The following is a 16,421-nucleotide window of genomic DNA, read 5'->3' on the forward strand; positions in this document are numbered from 1 at the left end:
TCTCACGCGGTCTAAGAGCCCAAGGTCTGCGCTCGTCAGTCCAAACCTCTTCCCTGAGTCAATATGTGACAGTGGTCACCTGTGCGGCACTCTCCTACCCTACATAGCATGTCACAGCACAGGGAACCGTATCTTCATCCGAATGTGTGTGTGCTATATTACCGGATGTTGTGTAGCACGCGGTTTGCTAAACACATGAGCTCTTTGTACAGTCTCAGGTCTGTTGCGGCTATCATCCCGCTGGGTTTCTCCGCGCTAGGGTTCCAGGTTGATATCATTATAACGCAGTAGGATGGCCTGAAGGCGCTCCATATTCTCAGCATGCTGGTAAAAATAATTAGACTCGAGGTCGACACTTGTGTTTTGATGAAAAAAATCACTTAGTGGTTGGCTGGCATATGCTTCACTGCGAGTCCAGAGAGCTGTCAACCCTAGCAGGAGGAGTCCCGCCCACTCCCGGATCGCGTTCCCATGACTGACAGCGTCTCCGCGGCAACCCCATCCCCAGCTCCCACCACCACCTCCCGCCCTCCCGTGGATATGCATCCTACCAATTAGCACGCGTCTGGGCCCTTCTCATGGCCGCTTACAATAATTTTATGAAAAAGTTGCCGGGGCAGCCTGAGAGAGCGAGCTGACTGCGGCACTCTATCACCGTCAGCCCCATGCTACCGAGAGGCTTCAATTTAAAGGGTGGGGGCGCACACCCAGCGCCGCTGGTAAGCCGAGACAATAGACACGCAAAGTCAAGTACCTGCGCAAGAACTTCACAAAAGTTTTCACATTTTCCTGGCGAGATGCCAATGCTTGTATTCACTGCCCATCACTCTTATTTGTCCCCCCGTCTGAGGTACAAGATGGCTGCCAACATTTTCTGGTTTGAAGTGTTGGCAGCCAATTAGAGCCAAGCTCGTGCTCGGAGGGTTAGGCTCCGCCCAGATATTGAAACTTTTTATTTTTTGAATATCTCAGGAACTACTGAATGGATTTACACCCTTTAACCCTTTCGATGCGCATGACGGAGTGGTTCCGTCATGCGCGTCGGTTGCGCTGTGCACATGACGGAACCGCTCCGTCATGGCCCCGCCCGCGCACCGAACCTTCAGCACAGCGGGGATATCCGCGCCGCGCTGAAGGGGTTAACAAAAAGGTCTCTTTCTAAACCAAGGGCTACCTTTTTGCCAAATTTCGTGTAATTCCGTTCAGCAGTTCGGGCTGTAGCCGTGTCTAAAGTTTTCCATGGAAAATAACATGGGGAAAACACGTTTTGGGACCCCCCATTTTTCTCAGCCCCTGCCAGGCAAATCACCCCGAAACTTTCAGGATAGGAGCTGACCAGAGCGGGTCATAAGTTTTGAAAATTTCGTGAAGATTCGTCAACCGGCGCCAAAGCTATTGGGAAAACAAAAAACGTTTTTCTTATGGTAACTAGGTCCTAACTATAACTATCTACTGGCGACCACAAGCGAGCGAAACGCGTCATGGCGGACACTATGTCCGATGAACATGCTGGATTTATCAGTTCAACAAGTACTTACTTGCACCCACTGGAGTGAACCACTCAAGAACTTCATGTACCAGCTTCCCTTGGGGCGACCCGGAGGAGGGGCTAGCGGAGTGCGGTCCATTGCGGTTGTTTATAAAAATGGCTCCCTCGAGCTTTGAGCTGACGAGCTCCTGGACGACGCACCTGCGTGCCTGTGCGGGCACTGAGGCCCTTGACGGTTGCTTGGCGGCCCTCTCTTCCACCCCTAACTATTTTCTCTACTGAGGAGGGAAGTTATCCCGAAACCCGAGCCATGTCTCGGGCGATATTTTAAAACCCGGGACATGTATCGGGTCTAGAGATCATCAGTTCAACAAGTACTTACTTTCACCCACTGGGGTGAACCACTCAAGAACTTCATGTACCAGCTTCCCTTGGGGCGACCCGGAGGAGGGGCTAGCGGAGTGCGGTCCATTGCGGTTGTTTATAAAAATTGATTTATTTTATGCCGAATAAATTTACCTGTGCACTGAATCTGGATTCCTGTTGGTTCCTGATTGTTTGAGCGTATTGAAGAGGTCCTTGCCAGACTTTCCCCGCCTGTGCTTGCTAGTGGCGGGGCTGGATCAGTTTTCTGATAGATATATATGTATATATATATATATTTTATCACAAATGCAGCCGTCCATACAGAAACGAAGAGCTGAGCAATGCTACAAGAATTTCCTTTGTACACATATATACATTCAACACTACACAGTGAAGAAAACAAAGAGCATTTGAACTGCTTTAATGTGCAACAGAAAAAACATAATCCTGCAAAGAGGAATGACAGCAGTGCCAACTCACAGGCTGCATTGCAGAAAACACTCTGAAAAGCTAACCTCATAGAAACACATAGGAATAAACTGTCTTTAATGCAGCCATGACCCTAGCTTCCCCTCATGCCTCGGGGTGACAGTTAGGTCAGTTGTTCTTTGCGGAGACCCGTAGGACAGGGCAGAAAGAAATGACATTTATCGAAATAATTTGCCCGGGGAGGCGGGTGGGTTGGTTATGACTATTGATGAGGATACCCCTGGAAGAGAACTAGGATTACAGGTAAGTAACTTAAGAGGGAATGGAAATTGTCTGGTTAACATGGAAGTCGGACACCACTTTTGGTTATAAAGACGGTTGAGTCCTCAGAACCAGCCGATTGTGATGGAAAACCATGTATGGTTCCTTTGCGCAGAGTGCCTGGATTTCACTCACTCTGTGTGCTGACGTGATAGCTACTTAAAAGTTTCCACGTTAGGTGCTGTAAAGTGGCTTTATGAATGGGCTCGAAAGGTGGGCCCATAACCTTATCGAACAATATTCAACTGCCAAGGAGGTGAAGGATGTCGGACAGGAGGGAAAACTTTTTTCAACCCCTGAAGGAAATCTTTGACCAACTGAAGTTGAAAAAAGAAAGGCTGGTTAGGTGATTTTCTGAAGACCGTAATGGCTGCTAAGTGAACTTTTATAGAAGAGTACTTCAAACCAGACTTGGCTAAATATAGAAGATAAGGCAAGATTACCTCCTCCTGCCCACTAGTTGGACTAAAACCACTACGCATACACCACAAGAAAATCCTCTTCCATTTAAAAGAATAAGAACTTCTTGTGGAAGGCCTCTTCGACTCTCAAAATGTTCATGCAGTCCTGAGGGAGATTCAAGTGTCCGTATTGCAGGACTTCAGGAGCCAGTCTGCCAAGCTCAGCAACGGAAGGCTGGGGTGCAGAATCTTCCCGCCCATTTTGGTCAGAAGATCCGGTCTGCATGGCAGGCTCCTGTGTGGACATATTGAGAGTTACAATAGGTCCGGATAGCACCATTGGCAAGGCCAGTCTGGTGCTATCTGGATCATCTTCATCCTGGACCGGAAGAGCTTGGTCACCACCTTCGGGATGAGAGGAAGGGGAGGAAAGGCGTATGCAAAGGTCCAGACCAGTTGATCAAAAGAGCATTCCCTCTCGTTCCTGCCCAGTAAAATCTGGACGCGAAGGTGTGGCATTTCTTGTTTAGATCGTCTACAAAGAGGTTGATGGATGGTCCACCTCATTGCCGGAAGATGTCTGCCACCACGTCGTCGTTGAGTACCCAGTCTTCTTGTTCTTCAAAGTGCCGACTGAGAGCGTCTGCCCGCACATTTTGTTCTCCTGGCAGGAGAATCGCTGTGATCGAGAGATTCCTTGCCAGAAGCCAGTGCCAGATCGCTTGGGATTCTAAGGAGAGTGGGATCCACCTTGTTTGTTCAAGTAATACATGGTGGTTGTATTGTCCGTTTGAATCAGAATCAAGTCTGACTGAATCGATGGATGGAAAGCCTTTAGAGCTAGATGAACTGCCCGCAGCTCCAACATGTGTATGTGGTAGGTCTGCTCCTTGCTCGACCATCTGCCCTGAGTTTGAAGACAACCCAAGTGCACCCCCCATCCCTGGAGAGATGCATCCGTGATCAGGGATTGCTGTGGAAGAGACTGGTGGAAGGGCACACCCACCAGAAGATTTTTTGTTTGAGTCCACCAAATCATGGATGACTTTGCCGCTTGGGAGAGGAGAATCCGATCCTCCCAATGTCCTGAGGATTGGTCCCATTTGTCTTCCAGGTCTTGTTGCAGCAGTCTCATTCTCTATCTGGAGTTGGGGATGAGAAATATGCAAGAGGCTATCGACCCTAGGAGAGAGGCCACTTGCCGCACTGATGGTTGGTGCACATAAAGCAGAGTTGCATTTCTGTTTCATCAATAACAGTCGTCCCTCCGAAGGAAACACATTTCCTAAACCGTCTATGGTGGCACCCAGATAATTTAGAGTTTGAGTGGGGTGTTGGACAGATTTGTCCAGGTTCACGTGAAGGCCTAAACGGTGAAGTAGATTTAGACAAATTCGAAATTGTTCCTTCACCATCTGTGGAGACGAACCCTTCAACAGCCAATCGTCCAGGTACGGGTACACAAAGAGGCCTTGACGATGCAGAGCTGCGGCTACCACCGCCATGCTATTTTTGAATACCCTTGGCACTGATTTTAGGCCGAACGGTAACACTCAGAATTTATAATGTTTGGAGCCCACCATGAATCTCAGGAACTTGCGGTGACGTGGAGCAATCGGTATGTGGAAGTACACATTTTGGAGGTCTATCGAACACATCCAATCCCCCTTTTGTAGGTGCGGATATATTTGATGTAGCGCCAACATGCAAAACTTCTCTCCGAATGACCTTGTTCAGGAGATCGCAGATCCAGGATAGGTCTGTATTTGTGCGGTTGGTCTTTCTTTGGTACCAGAAAGTACCTGGAATAGACTCCCTTTCCTCTTTGAGCCAGAGGAACTACTTCTACGGCCAATTTCCGGAGGAGGACAGACACCTCCTGACGTAGCAATTTGAGATGGTGGGGATGTGACTTTAGTGGAGGAATGTTCTTTGATGGTGCACTGAAACGAAGTGTGTATCCATTGTTCAGTATATTTAGCACCCATTGATCTTTTGTTATTTTGCACCACCATGCCACGTGATTCGAAATACTTCCTCCCACTGGAGTGGGCAACGGTGCTAGAGGAAGCAGAAGATCACTGTTTCCCTGAAGTTTTGGCTGCGCCGGAGGATTGTTGATGTTGTCCCCCTCTGCCTCTACGGCTTTGAAACTGAGACCTGGATTGCTGGTTCTGTTTCTGCTGCCATTGAGGGGTTTGAACCCTCTTTTGGTAGTTTTTGCGATTGTAAGGCCTTCATCTTCGTGTGAATTCTTTCTTATTTTCTAGGCCTACCGCCTTCAGCGTATCCAGCTCAGCCTTCATCCTGGCCATTTCTTCATCGGTGTGGGAACCAAAAAAAGATGTCCAGAGAATGGAAGATTTAGAATCCGATGTTGAGACTCCGGCTTTAAAGCTGTTAGGCGCAGCCATGAAGACCTTTGTGCACAAATGCAGTTTGCATATGAATGTGCAGCCAGAGAAGACCTGTCCGCCGCAGTACTAATCACCTGATTAGAAACCAGCGCCCCTTCTTGGGGAATCTCTGCAAAATCTTGTCTGTCCTCTTTTGGCAGCTTTTCTTTAAAATGCTCCAAAGAATCCCATAAGGACCTGTTGTTGCGTCCTAAGGGCAGCAGCGCTTGATACCTTCAAGGTTGATGCTGCGGATCCGCAAACCTTTCTCCCCCAAGAGTCCTGGGCTCGACTCTCCTTGTCTGGAGTGACAGAGGATGAAAAAGCGACTGCATGAGTTTTCTTTGCTTCCGCGATGATCACTGAGTCCGGTGGGGGATCTGACTTTAAAAATAAAGGATCAGAAGCCGCAGTCTTTGCTGGGGCAGCTTTAATCGAGGATGGGGTGAGAAAAACGTCCATCACTGGTTCGATAAGACCAGGAACCAGTGGGAGAAAAGGTCTAGATATAGACCGTTGATGAAGAGTCTCGAATATGATAGAGGTGGAAGCCTGAGGAGCTGACATATCTATGTTCAGTTTCAGTGCTCCTCTAGTAAGGACATCGTGAAAAGTATTGAATGTCATCGATAGATGACACTCTAGAAGGAGGGCTATCCGTAAGTGTAGGTGAATAGTCCCTTTTTGAAGAGTAAGATGACGAAGAAGACCAAGACGGTGTTCTCGTTCTCTTCCAATGATCATGAGATGGTCTATGCTCCAGAAATTTGTCCTGACGATCCCTGGTCCGAGCAACAGGTGATCTGTCCACATTCTGTACGAAACGTTCCAAACTGGATCAGTGTAGTGGACTGGAATAGTCCAAAGACCGTCTAGCTTGCCCAGAAGCATCTTTCTGCCAATGGCTGATAGGAAGGAGCCATCTTGGTGACGTTGGTCTTGGTGATTGTCGTGCCTCTGGAAACGGAGAAGAAGAGCTTCTCGTCGAAATAACTTGAGGAGAGCTCACCGCTAAAGGCGATGACTCGATGCGGACTCTGGAGGTTGAACAGTGCCTGGAGGAGCGATGCGACGTCGAAGGGGAATGCCTCGGCATCGAAAGACTATATGCGAGTATTTGAGAGGGATCTTCTCCTCGATGTCGACCTCTCTCCCCGCTTCGACATCGAATGTCTGGACACTGAAGCAATCGACCTCGTCCTCGATGCAGAGCGTCTGGGAGAAGCTAAAGTGTGAATCGACAGAATACTTGACTTTGGGTCCCGATGACGAATCTTTCTTCGCCTACGAGAAAGATCTGGTCCTCGATGTTGAACGCCGCCTGATCAGCGACAACGGAGGACTCTGCTCTGACGTTGAATGCCTCATACCTGGCGACGACGATGCCTGTCTCGACGTCGACCGTAGCCTGGTTAACACGACAGAGATGCATGTTTCGACGCCGATCGTCGTTCTACTGGCGACGATGAGGTTTGTCTCGGCGTTGACCGCCGCCTGGTTGATGGCAACGGAGACGCCCGCTTCGACGCCGATCTACTGGCGACGGCGGAGTATGTCTCGACGTCGAACGCCGTATTGGTGACGATGACGGAGATCCAACTCTCGACGTAGTGCGAGCCCGCACCAATGGAGTTCTACTCCTAAACGCCGATCATGGCCGGGTTGACGACAGCGGAGGGTGTGACGTACCTGCATCTTTGACGACGACCGGTGTTCTTGCGACGGCGAGCCCGCCGTCGATGGTCTTCTTGTCGACGTTTTCGCTGCCTGTGAAGGTGAAGGTATTTTCAGTGCCGATCCCGAAGCTGAGGGATAGAAAACTGGAACTTTACTTCTGGATGACGATCTTGCTCTCTCCTTTCTCTGCTTCACCGGAGACCTGCCTCTAGAAGGAGCTTTACCCTTCTCAGCCAGCCCATAAAGACGAATTCTGTCTCTGTCTTTCAGAGTACGCCTGGACAGGGACTGACAATGTTTGCAAGTCTTAGGATCATGATCCTCAGGAAGGCAAAGAATACAGACAGAATGTGAGTCTGATCTAGCCTTCTTTTTGCCACAGGAAGGTCAAGAGTCAAAGACAGATGGCATATCTGAGTGGAAATATATGCCTAATTCTCTCAAAAAAAAGTAGAAATCTACTTTAAAAGCCAAAAGATGTCGAAGTAAGAAGGTTTTGGCCAAAAAATAGTAGCTATTTTCTGACGGAAATCAGAAAAAGCAAGAGCTGAAGTAACCATGGTCCTGACAGAAGGAGCCAGAAAGAACTGAACTAACTGTCATCCCTGAGGCATGATGGGAAGCTAGGGGTCATGGCTGCCTTAAAGGCACGGTGCCAGTTTATTCCTATGTGTTTCTATGAGGTTAGCTTTTCACACTGAGTGTTTTCGGCAATGCAGCCTGTAAGCTGGCAATGCTGTCATTCCTCTTTGCAGGATTATGTTTTTTCAGTTGCACATTAAAGCAGTTCAAATGCTCTTTGTTTTTTTCAATGTTTAGTGTTGAATGTATATATGTGTGCAAAGGAAATTCTTGTAGCATTGCTCAGCTCTTCTTTTCTGTATGGATGGCTGCATTTGGGATAATATATAGATATAGAGAGAGTTTCATATATGTTTCTTACATATATGTATATATTGTTTCCTGGGTCCCCTCACATGGGCGGGAATATTCATATGCTTATGACTATTGATGAGGATCCCCTGGAAGAGAATAAATGTCTCCCATTAAAGTACCCCGGAGAGTAAACAAAAACTTATTGGCCATTTACGTCAGTTCTCAATAGATAATGAATCCTCTACACAATCAACGCAGATGTTAAGGGCAGCCTGGAGGGCCACCTTGATTGCTCATGCAGGATTAAGCGATTCACAAGCGAGAAATTTGTGATACACAATCTCATTTGGAAAGGGTAGTACGTGATCTTACTGAAACATACGTGCGGCAGCACACAACAGCTTCCTTAGGTCAAATAGGACGAGCAAAATATGAATTTAATTTGCATTTCCTTACACAACCAGAATCTGCCCTCCTTCATTTGATGTGGCGTCATTATGAGCAAGGTGAAAGGCAGGTAGGCTTCTTGCTGCTTAATTGCGTCAGCTAGAGGCACACTCTGCTATTCCACCATTCATAGTGAAACTCATGGTTTACTCACACATCCAGTGGAGATCACAGAAATGTTTGCACGCTTCTTCTCAGCACTTTATAGTTCAGAGGCCCATTCTTGATGCTGCTTCTGAACACGTTTCTTTTCAGGATCTCTGTCTGCCTTTCTTGTCTGAGGAGGGGAGGCAGCTCCTGGCGAGATAGATCACAATGGTGGAGATCGCAGAGGCTATCCGGCGATGACAAAAAATAAAGCCCTGGAAGATCACTGTTTTCCGATCAATTTTTATAAGATAAACAGAGTTGATGGTTTCGCTTCTTTATAGGCTTTATAAGGAGCTAGAGGGTAATGCTGTCATTCGACCAGAGTTTAAAAGAGCAATCATCCGACTAATCTTAAAGTCCGATAAAGATCCAACAAATTGTGCGAGTTATCGTCCTATTTCGCTTCTTAATGCAGACATGAAAATACTCGCCTCGAGAAAGTTCTTCCTAGCCTGATACACTGCTCCCAAGTGGGTTTTCTACAAGGTTGTTCTTCCCAAAATCATATGCATTTCTTGTCCAATGTAATATGGCAAGTTTGGAATGACTCAGATGACAAGCTGCAACTTTCTTTGGATACCGAAAAGGCTTTTGACCGGGTTGAATGAGGATATCTTTATTGTACCTTAAGCAGTGTGGAAATAGGTGCGGATTTTTGTCCAAAATTCAGTAGCTATACTTAGCCCCTTCAGCACTGCTTGGTTGTGTGGGGGTCACTTATCAAAGCCCTTTCAAATTCTATGACGCACGCGTCAGGACTGCTCGCTGTCGGCTTTGTTGTTCCTTTTAGCACTTGAACCATTGGCAGCGGCAATACGTCAGTCTCCCCTTGTTCAGTGAGTGGAAGCACTTGTTGATGCTTGCAAGATCCTATTATAGGCAGATGATATCTTGTTGACTGAGTGATCCTGACTCCTCTGTTCCCCAACTCATGGCTTTAATCAAAACTTTTTTGATTTTCTCTGTATATAAGATACATTTGTCAAAGTGTGAGGTGAGATCACTTACCTGTAGGAATCAGAGAACCCTTCAAGGTGATTTTGGTCTCACATGGAAGGCCTCAGGTTTGAAGTATTTGTGTCTGCTGATAAATACAGGTTTGGATAGTATGATGGTTGTTAATATCCAGCTTTTGATGATTAAGATGGAACAGGACTTTGTTAGATGGTCTGCCTTACTGGTCTCTTTCCAGGGTAGGGTACAGATGATTAAGATAGTGACGGCTCCTGCATTCAACTATGTCTTTGGTATGCTGCCCCTGATTATTCCAGCTTGTACCCATCACACTATAAATCAAAGTATTAAGAGGTTTATCCGGGCAGGCAGGAAATTGTGACTTGAATCTTTACAATTACATGCGGATTCCAGGTGGACTTCAGCTCCCCGATATGCATCTTTACTATTTGGCCTACCATTTATCCCAATTGGTTTATCTGTTTGCTCCGGTTATTGATCAGCCAAATTGGGATATATGGGAGTGGAATATTGTTGAGGCTCTTGGGGGGCTTAAGTGTCTTGTACTATTCTCGTGTCTTAGCCACCCAACTCTGTCCTCCGACTATTAGAGCTATTTAACCTGCTTGAAGGGATTTGCACAGACTTTTGAAAGTCGATAGTACAGTTTATAAGGATGCACCACTTAGGAATAATGAGGGAACCACTGTATATCAAAAACCGTTTAGATGGGCTTTGTGGGGAAAATAGAGAATTCAACCAATTGAAGAACTCCTTGATGAGGACTCGCTTCGTTCCTTTGAGTCATTAAAAACAAAATGTTCTCTTCCCCAGTCACAGCTTTGGAAGTATTGGCAAGTGTGGCATTTCTTGAGGCGAGATCCGATACATCTCTCAGCCTCGCCGATCGTTGACTACCTCAGACTGTGGGGCCTTCCAAAGGTGGCATGTCTAATAGGTATTAAATACTTATTGACAATTTATACTCACATGAAACTTGACCTGCGGCTAAATCCTATTGGCAGGACCAGTTAGTAGTGGAATACTCAAAGGGCGGCTGGAAGGAAATCTTAGAGTATCACAATCACTCGCTCAGAGAAGCACACTTTGCTTATTTTAAAATTCTGCACATGATATTGTTCTCCTTTCAAATTGTACAAAGCTCTCAATTGGACAAAGCCCACAATGCGGCATGCTGGAGGTGCTCTAGTTCAGCATGTGATTTTTACCACATACTTTGGTCATTTCTTGCATTAGATTCATATTGGCGCTGTATATGGGAAACACGAAGTTCAACTAGTTTTTTACATGGCTGTTGATTGGTAGATGGACGTCAACGGTTCATATGGTGGCCAAGATCTGTATTTTAAGGCATTGGCGTACTGCACTGGCACCCATGCATCAAGAGTGGATAGCTGAGCTTTTTTAGATCAGCTATGTATGATCGTCGAATTTACAGGGTTTAAGCTCAAATACATGTTTTTGATGAGGCTTGGGGTCCTTTTTTGAGGATTTGTGATCATTTACTGTTTTCCTTTGGCATGTGACTACTGCTTGTATTTTTATCCACTTTAAACCAGGATGGTATTTGGAGTGCTTTAATTTTAGGATTAGTGTTTGGGATGGTACTTGGGGTGCTACATGATCATTTAAGAGGAGAATGGTTACCCTAGGTATTGCTTGAACCTGTTGGTTAAACGTGATGAGTCTTCTATTCCTTATTTTATTTTTTCTTCTCTTTTTTTTCAATCTCTCTTCATCCTTTCTTATGATCTTATTATTCCTTATGGGAATCTTATTTATTTTAGTGATAATGAGGTACATTGTGTAGGCCTAAAAGACATCCTCTTTTGAATTACCCACCAGCTGGTCTCCCCGTTATAACTTTATTCATATCCTAAAATTGTCTGAACACCTGGAGGGTATCAAAAAAGGAAAGCTGTACTTCACTCCCTCCACACAAAAAAGTAAAAATTCAAATTGCATCACTATTTTAGAGGGGTGTTCCTTATTTGGCAAAATAATCTCTTTACCTATGTTTACTGATTTGACTGGGAAGAGTTTCATGTAGGCTGCATATACTGTTTAAAGTCTTTCAGCCAGCCAAGAAAAATCATTGGTCATTTTAGTGATAGCAGTGAGGTTTGGGGCTGTAATTAACTATGCCCACTGCCATATTTAGAGCCTGTTTAGCTAGATTTAAAAAAATTAAACAAATGGTTAGTCCCCTACCCAATTCAATGAAATCAGTAATTCACAGGAATTATGTAATTTCGGTAAATATGTTACGTTGTTTATGGCTTTGGTACCATCTCTGTGAAACACCGGTTTTAAAACTACTGCTTCTTTGTAATCAAAATAAAAGTATCCAAAGATATGATGCATAGGCTGCAACAACCACGCACTCACAAACGGGGAGACAGCGAGCAAGCAGTTCACAGCTCACTGAAAACTAATATGAGAAAAGTAAAGTCCCCAATATAACAACTTTTAGACTAATGATACTTGCTGCAACTGTCGGCATGCGCTAAAGCTGGTTTATTTGTCAAACTTACAAATTAATTTCTTTTAAAATGGTAGTGCAGCCAATGTAGCCAACAAGAATGAAACGTCTACAACTTCACATTTTATATTTTAAGGTGTTGTTCCATCAGGCCTGGAAAAAATCAACGCAGAAAACATTAATCATAAGCATGAACAGATTCCATTTAATAAAAATAAAAAAAAACTGGGCCCTGCTGCCAGCAAATAATAAAACGGCAATTTATGTAGGCTATCATGAAATAGTTTTGTGGGGGGAAAACAGCCTTTACTTTAAAGACGAACACAACCTGAGAAAAATGTCTGTAGTTTGATTCAACAGTGCTATTTCCTTGAATCCCATCGAGAGAGAGACAAATATGTTTTCTAACCCTTGATCAGGTCTTAAAAGTGAAAAACAAGCATTGGCAATGACAATAGGTCTGGCTTATGAACGAAAGAGCCATTTGTGAAATTGATGGAATCAGGCACTCAAAACGTTACCATATATATGTGCGCTCTGTCACTCATCTTTGCACTCATGCATTCAATTAGCTATCAACTGACTCATTCCCGCATTTACCCTCTGACATAACCGCAAAAGAACACACGAAAACCCAACACGTGAGCAATAAATTAAAGGAATACAAATAGAAAAAAGAAAACATGCGGTCATCTAAACACAGCAGGCACATTTTACGTAACAAAACTTAACATAACAGCAGGTGTCAGTTTTGCAGAGGTATTGTAACCAGTCTATCATTGTTTTAAAGTTAGAGCATGGCTGCCACATTAAGGACCAATGTGTGGGCCATCTTGGAATGGTAACTTAATGATACACTAAGGACAAGAGCATTCCATAATGGTCTCCTGTTTTAGAGAAAGTAGCCACGTGGGATGCGGCGCACTGCAGATAAAATGAGCTGCAACTAAGTGATCTATTAGCACTGTTGGAGCGCTGTAGTAACCTCTTAAGAAATAATAAAATAAAAAGAGGAGAAGCAAAGAAAGGAAAGGGGAACTATAAAAGGAGACAATTGCAAATGAAAGGCCTGACTAACCAGCTCTTACACTGAAAAGCACTGATTTTCAGCTGGATGTAACATGTGATCCGAAAATTAAGTCATTCACGGGGATGCGGACTGAATCAGTATCCTATGCAGTGTGATGTCATGGATGGTAGCAGCGTGTAAATGATATTCATAGAAACCAATAGTAGGAAAGAGCTGACTCAAAGGTCCTCTATGTACCTAAATGGAAATATATTTATATATCTGAATGTGTGTGATTTTCTTTATTACACGATCCGGGAAGACAGCAAAAAAGAGATAGCAAGAATGGTTACAGAGCAAACCTTCTCCAACTATGGTTTGTGAGACGTGGTAACCAACACCAAAATCCTTCCCTACAAAGGTAATTTTTGATATTTAACATAATAAAATACCTATCTGTAGGCTTCAAAACAGAGAAATACCCCACCACCCTTAAATGTCTATTGACTTTAACATATGCTTTTCACAATCAATGCATCAGGCCTACTGTATTTATCATAACTTTTCATAATAAATAGATCAGACCTATGGCATCGAAAATGTGTTTTTCCCCCAGTGAACCAAACAGGTCTGTAACTTTTACATTTGCTTCTCACCATAACTAACTGAGGCCTCTTGTACTGGACTTAAGCGGTCGCACAAGTCAACCACCAGGCATACAGTCATAAAATTACATAGTATAAAAAATTACAGTTACCAAAGCAAAATACAAACTTTCACTAGAGAGCCTAACAAGGATTCTGACAGTGCAAATCCTCTATGCCCAAGGTTTGTTGGAGAGGGTAACCAGCACAAAAAACCCTGTCTACTTTGGCAATATATGTGATTCTATGTAAAATATACCCATCTGTAGGCTTTAATACAGCGTAATAACAATCTACCTTTAAATGCCTATTGACTTTACCATATGCTTTGAACAATCAATATGGCAGGCCTAGTTTTCATTATAAACAATCAGGTCTGTAACTTTCATCATTGAGTTGCCACTATATTCAACTGAGACCTACTGTGTTGTTCATAGGCCTTCTCACAAGGAAACCATCAGGTAAACCATATCAAAATTCCAAATGAAGTTGTCAAAATAATAAAAAATCCCTACTAATAAAGCCTAACTAGAATTATAATAGTGGAAATTCCCTATCCTCCAGTCTGCTCAGGTGGGATAGCCAAAACCAATACCCTTGCCCACTATGTAATCTGTGAGAATCAATGTAACAAAATACCTGCTCTACAGTCTTTATCATGGCTTAGTAGCAATCCACCATTAAAATACACACCCTTTAATACATGCGTTCCACAGTAAGTAAGGCCCACTTGCCTTGTTTTAAGTTTCCATTATAAACAGATAACAACTTAAGAATCCTACATAATTTTTCCCAGTGAACCAATAAGGCTTCTAGCCTTTACCAATTACTTGACATTATATACAACCCAGACCTACTGAAGTAGTGTGCATAAACTGGCATCCATCACACATAAATGTATAAAATTTGAAATATCTACAAAACTACAGTTAAGACAATACATAATCCCTCTCAATAGGGCCTAACAATAATAATTACAAGGATATTCTACTGCTAGGGTTTGTCTGAGTGGGTGACCAACACCAGATAACTTTCCTAATATTGTAGTCTGTGAGACAACATGTAACTAGGTACATTTCTATGGCCTGTAGCAATGTGATAATCTACTGTTAGAGGCCCGTTGGCTTTACCATATGCTCTTCACAATACACAAGTCACACTTACTGCCTTTGTAATAACTTTTCATAATAAACAGGCCAGACATATGGCAGCGGGAATAACATTTCCCTGTAAATCATTCAAGCCTACAGCTTTTATCACTGGCTTGTCAGCAGCATAACCAACTCAGGCCTACTGTACTGAGGAGGCTTTCCCAAAATGCAACTATAAGGCATACAATCATAAAATTGGCAAAGCAAAATAAATTCCCTCCTAACAAGGATTATCAAGAATTCTCAAAGTGCAAATCATTTATACTTGTGGTTTGACTGAGGGGGCAACCAACACCAAACCCCTTGTATACTAAAGTAATATGCAAGATTGCATGTAATACAAATAAATCCGTATGCTTTAATTCAGAGTAATAATAATCAACACTTAAATGCCTTTTTACTTTAACATGTGCTTTTCACAATCAATAAGCCTGGCCCACTGCCTTTATCATAACTTATTATAATGAAAAAACAAGCATATAGCCTTTATCATTGCCTGTGTCACCATAACCAGCTCAAGCCCACAGTACTGAGCATAAGCTTTCCACAAAGAAATCATCCGGCATACTGTCATAAAAGTACAAATGCATACAAAATTGCAGTTAGCAATGTAAAATATTCTCTCTCTCTTTCTGAAGAGAGCCTAACATTATCACTGTATATCTTCTATCCCCACAGTGTGTTTATGTGTTTCACCAATAGCAAAATCCTTGCCTACTTTGGTAATCTGTAAAATTACTTGTGACAAAAAATCCTCCTATAGGCTTTAGCACAGTGTAATAACAATGCATCCTTCAAAGCCTATTGTCTTAAACACTTGCTTTCACAATACGTCGCCTTGTAATAACATTTAATTATAAACAGATCAAACCTATGAAATCTGGCATGACTTTTCCCAATGAAGAATTTATCCTTTAACATTGGCTCTACACCTTTAACCAACACTGGCCTATTCGAGTGTACATAAACTGGCAACCATCATCCATACAGTTATAAAATTAAAAATATGTCGAAAAATACAGCTTGAAAATCAATACACCCCTTCTCAACTTGGCCTAACAGGAGCCTTGACAGTTAAAACACCTAGGGTCAGTCTGGGCAATACCAAAACCTTTGTGAACAACAGTAAACTGTGAGATTAAATTTAACAAACTACTGGTCTATAGCCTGTAACACAATATCATAACAACTAACTATTAAAGGCTGTCTGGCTTTAACATATGTTTTTCACAATTAATAAGCTAGACCTTCTGCCTTTGTCATGATGTTTTATAATAGGAACACCAGGCCTATGGCGTTGGTCATAACGTCTACAGTTCCCCAAACACGCATATTGCTTATCATAACCAAATGAGGCCTCCAGTTTTGAGTGCAAACATTTCCACATGGCAACCTCAAACACTAAGTCATAAAATTAAAAGGTTTACAAAATTATAGTTGGCCAAGGCAAAATAATATCTCTCCAAAAATGGCCTATCAAGGATTCTCGGACAGCAAACCTTCTATATCCACAGTTTGTCACACTGGGGGATGACAAACACCAAAAACATTGCCTACTTCAGTAATCTGTAAGATTCCTTGTAATAAAAAAACTATCTGTAAGATGTA

At 43.4% G+C, this 16,421-nt stretch overlaps 1 protein-coding gene across 3 annotated transcripts in view; it reads right to left on the reverse strand.

The window, feature by feature from the left end:
- The window catches only part of GPD2 (glycerol-3-phosphate dehydrogenase 2), a 927,571-nt gene that overhangs the window by 180,012 nt on the left and 731,138 nt on the right, over positions 1–16,421 (reverse strand). The gene's annotated exons all lie outside the window — the stretch shown is intronic.

This window comes from Triturus cristatus, chromosome 3_1 (assembly GCF_964204655.1).
Source record: "Triturus cristatus chromosome 3_1, aTriCri1.1, whole genome shotgun sequence".
Lineage (NCBI taxonomy): Eukaryota > Metazoa > Chordata > Amphibia > Caudata > Salamandridae > Triturus > Triturus cristatus.